The sequence below is a fragment of the Colletes latitarsis genome, unplaced genomic scaffold, assembly GCF_051014445.1.
Source record: "Colletes latitarsis isolate SP2378_abdomen unplaced genomic scaffold, iyColLati1 scaffold0018, whole genome shotgun sequence".
In the NCBI taxonomy this organism is placed as follows: Eukaryota; Metazoa; Arthropoda; class Insecta; order Hymenoptera; family Colletidae; genus Colletes; species Colletes latitarsis.
This window is the reverse complement of record NW_027488369.1, coordinates 6,066,721-6,071,631: the sequence shown is the minus strand read 5'-3', so window position 1 is coordinate 6,071,631 and position 4,911 is coordinate 6,066,721.

Sequence of the window (4,911 nt, the reverse complement as noted above, 5' to 3'; positions counted from 1 at the left end):
TAACACATTACTACGAGATCCAAACCAGAAAAATCCCAGGATCGGGCCAACAAGGATGCGAGAAACGCGAAAGTACGAGCCACATGAGGGAAAATCCCAGACCTAACCGAGACATAACCGGCGTTATCCTCTAAAATATTAATCGCAACCAGGTTTATTTGACTGTTTCGGTGTGGTAACGCATTACTGCGTGGTCCAAACCAGATAAAGCCCAGGATCTGACCAACAAGTATCAGAAAAATGCGAAAGTTCGAGCCAGATGAGGGCAAATCCCAGACCTAACCGAGACATAACCGGCGTTATCCTCTAAGATATTAATCGCAACCAGGTTTATTTGACTGTTTCGGTGTGGTACCACATTACTACGTGGTCCAAGCCAGAAAAAGGCCAGGATCTGGCCAACAAGAATGCGAGAAATGCGAAAGTACGCGCCAGATGAGGGCAAATATCAGACCTAACCGAGACATTACCGGCGTTATCCACTAAAATATTAATCGCAACCTGGTTCAATTGACTGTTTCGGTGTGGAACCACATTACTACGGGATCCAAACGAGAAAAAACCCACGATCTGTTCAACAACTATGAGAAAAACGCGAAAGTACGAGCCAGATGGGGGCAAATCCCAGACCTAACCGAGACATAACCACCGTTATCCTCTAAAATATTAATCTCAACCAGGTTTAATTGACTGTTACGGTGTGGTACCGCATTACTACGTGATCCAAACAAGAAGGAGGCCAGGATCTGGCCAACAAGAATGCGAAAAAAGCGAAAGTACGAGCCAGATGTGGGCAAATCCCAGACCTACCCGAGACATAACCGGCGTTATCCTCTAAAATATTAATCGCAACCAGGTTTAATTGACTGTTTCAGTGTGGTACCACATTACTACGTGATCCAAACCAGAAAAAGCCCAGGATCTCGCCAACAAGTATGCGAAAAACGCGAATGTATGAGCCAGATGATTGCAAATACCAGAACTAACCCAGACATAACCAGCGTTATCCTCTAAAATACTGATCGGTACCAGCTTCTATTGACTGTTTCAGTGTGGTACCACATTACTACGTGATCCACACCCGAAAAAGGCCAGGATCTGGCCAACAAGTATGCGAAAAACGTGAAAGTACGAGCCAGATGAGGACAAATCCCAGACCTAACCGAGACGTAACCGGCGTTATCCCCTAAAATGTTAATCGCAACCAGGTATAATTGACTGTTTCGGTGTGGTACCGCATTGCTACGATGATCCAAACCAGAAAGAGGCCAGGATCTGGCCAAGAAGTATGCGAAAAATGCGAACGTATGAGCCAGATACGGGGTCGCGGGCGGTTGCGAGTTGGGGCTCGCAGCCGCCACTAAACGCGGCCCCGTCCCGCCGCTATGAGGCAGTGTGTCTACTGGGGGGACCGATTGTCCCCCCGGGGGATGGGCGCGAAAGCGCGGGCACGAGGAGGATACCGGAAGAATGCTTCGAGCGATTCCCGGTATCCTCCCAAAGCGTGCCGAAGGGTCACCGTGGGGTTTTTAGTGGGTAGGTCCCGCGCCTGTCGTTGTACGGGCGCGGGGAATCCCACACACCCCTCCCACCTCTCCCCAAGGAGGTGGGAGGGAGTCTTTCGAAGATTTTCCCCACGACAAAAAAAAAAAAAAAAAAAAAAAGAAAGAAAAAAAGTATGAGCCAGATGATTGCAAATACTAGCACTAACCCAGACATAATCAGCGTTATCCTCTAAAATATTAATCGCAACCAGGTTTAATTGACTGTTTCGGTGTGGCACCGCATTACTACGTGATCCAAACCAGAGAAAGGCCAGGATCTGGCCAACAAGGATGAGAAAAATGCGAAAGTATGAGCCAGATGATTGCAAATACTTGCACTAACCCAGACATAGTCGGCGTTATCCTCTAAAATATTAATCGCAACCGGGTTTAATTGACTGTTTCCGTGTGGAACCACATTACTACGGGATCCAAACCAGAAAAAACCCAGGATCTGGCCAACAAATATGAGAAAAAGCGAAAGTATGAGCCAGATGATTGCAAATACCGGAACTATCCCAGGCATAACCAGCGTTATCCTCTAAAATATTATTCGCAACCAGGTTTAATTGACTGTTTCGGTGTGGTACCACATTACTACGTGGTCCAAGCCAGAAAAAGGCCAGGATCTGGCCAACAAGAATGCGAAAAATGCGACAGTACGCGCCAGATGAGGGCAAATACCAGACCTAACCGAGACATTACCGGCATTATCCTCTAAAATATTAATCGCAACCAGATTTAATTGACTGTTTCGGTGTGGTACCGCATTACTACGTTATCCAAACCAGAAAAAGGCCAGGATCTGGCCAACAAGTATGCGAAAAATCCGAAAGTACGAGCCAGATGATTGCAAATACCAGAACTATCCCAGACATAACCAGCGTTATCCTCTAAAATATTATTCGCAACCAGGTTTAATTGACTGTTTCAGTCTGCTGCCACTTTACTACGTGGTCCAAGCCAGAAGAAGGCCAGGATCTGGCCAACAAGTATGCGAAAAATGCGAAGGTCCGAGCCAGATGAGGGCAAATACCAGACCTATCCGAGACATAACCGGCGTTATCCTCTAAAATATTAATCGCAACCAGGTTCAATTGACTGTTTCGGTGTGGAACCACATTACTACGGGATCCAAACCAGAAAAAACCCAGGATCTGGCCAACAACTATGAGAAAAACGCGAAAGTATGAGCTAGATGATTGCAAATACCAGAACTATCCCAGGCATCACCAGCGTCATCCTCTAAAATATTATTCGCATCCAGGTTTAATTGACTGTTTCGTTGTGGTACCACACTACTACGTGGTCCAAGCCAGAAAAAGGCCAGGATCTGGCCAACAAGAATGCGAAAAATGCGAAAGTACGCGCCAGATGAGGGTAAATATCAGACCTAACCGAGACATTACCGGCGTTATCCTCTAAAATATTAATCGCAACCAGGTTCGGTTGACTGTTTCGGTGTGGGACCACATTACTACGGGATCCAAACCAGAAAAAACCCAGGATCTGTTCAACAACTATGAGAAAAACGCGAAAGTACGAGCCAGATGGGGGCAAATCCCATACCTAACCGAGACATAACCAGCGTTATCCTCTAAAATATTAATCGCAACCAGGTTTAATTGACTGTTTCGGTGTGGTACCGCATTGGTACGATGATCCAAACCAGAAAGAGGCCAGGATCTGGCCAACAAGTATGCGAAAAACGTGAAAGTACGAGCCAGATGAGGACAAATCCCAGACCTAACCGAGACGTAACCGGCGTTATCCCCTAAAATATTAATCGCAACCAGGTATAATTGACTGTTCCGGTGTGGCACCGCATTGCTACGATGATCCAAACCAGAAAGAGGCCAGGATCTGGCCAACAAATATGCGAAAAATGCGAAAGTATGAGCCAGATGATTGCAAATACCAGAACTAACCCAGACATAACCGGCGTTATCCCCTAAAATATTAATCGCAACCAGGTTTAATTGACTGTTTCGGTGTGGTACCGCATTACTACGTGATCCAAACCAGAGAAAGGCCAGGATCTGGCCAACAAGGATGAGAAAAATGCAAATATATGATCCAGATGATTGCAAATACCAGAACTAACCCTGACATAACCAGCGTTATCCTCTAAAATACGCATCGGAACATGCTTTTAATGACTGTTTCAGTGTGGTACCACATTACTACGTGATCCAAGCCAGAAAAAGCCCAGGATCGGGCAAACAAGAATGCGAAAAATGCGAAAGTACGAGCCAGATGAGGGAAAATCCCAGACCTAACCGAAACGTAACCGGCGTTATCCCCTAAAATATTAATCGCAACCAGGTATAATTGACTGTTTCGGTGTGGTACCGCATTGCTACGATGATCCAACCCAGAAAGAGGCCAGGATCTGGCCAACAAGTATGCGAAAAATGCGAAAGTATGAGCCTGATCATTGCAAATACCAGAACTAACCCAGACATAACCAGCGTTATCCTCGAAAATATTAATCGCAACCAGGTTTAATTGACTGTTTCGGTGTGGTACTGCATTACTACGTGATCCAGACCAGAAAAAGGCCAGGATCTGGCCAACAAGTATGCGCAAAATGCGAAACTACGAGCCAGATGAGGGCAAATCCCGGACCAAACCGAGACATAAACGGCGTTATCGTCTAAAATATTAATCGCAACCAGGTTTAATTGACTGTTTCGGTGTGGTTCTGCATTACTACGTGATCCAGACTAGAAAAAGGCCAGGATCTGGCCAACAAGTATGCGAAAAATGCGAAAGTATGAGCCAGATGATTGCAAATACCAGAACTAACCCAGACATAACCAGCGTTATCCTCTAAAATATTAATCGCAACCAGGTTTAATTGACTGTTTCGGTGTGGTACTGCATTACTACGTGATCCAGACCAGAAAAAGGCCAGGATCTGGCCAACAAGTATGCGCAAAATGCGAAAGTACGAGCCAGATGAGGGCAAATCCCAGACCTAACCGAGACATAACCGGCGCTATCCTCTAAAATATTAATCGCAACCAGGTATAATTGACTGTTTCGGTGTGGTACCGCATTGCTACGATGATCCAATCCAGAAAGAGGCCAGGATCTGGCTAACAAGTATGCGAAAAATGCGAAAGTACGAGCCAGATGAGGGCAAATCCCAGACCAAACCGAGACATAACCGGTGTTATCCTGTAAAATATTAATCGCAACCAGGTTTAATTGACTGTTTCGGTGTGGAACCACATTACTACGGGATCCAAACCAGAAAAAACTCAGGATCTGGCCGACAAGTATTCGAAAAATGCGATAGTATGAGCCAGAGGAGGGCAAATACCAGACTTAACACAGACATAACCGGCGTTATCCTCTAAAA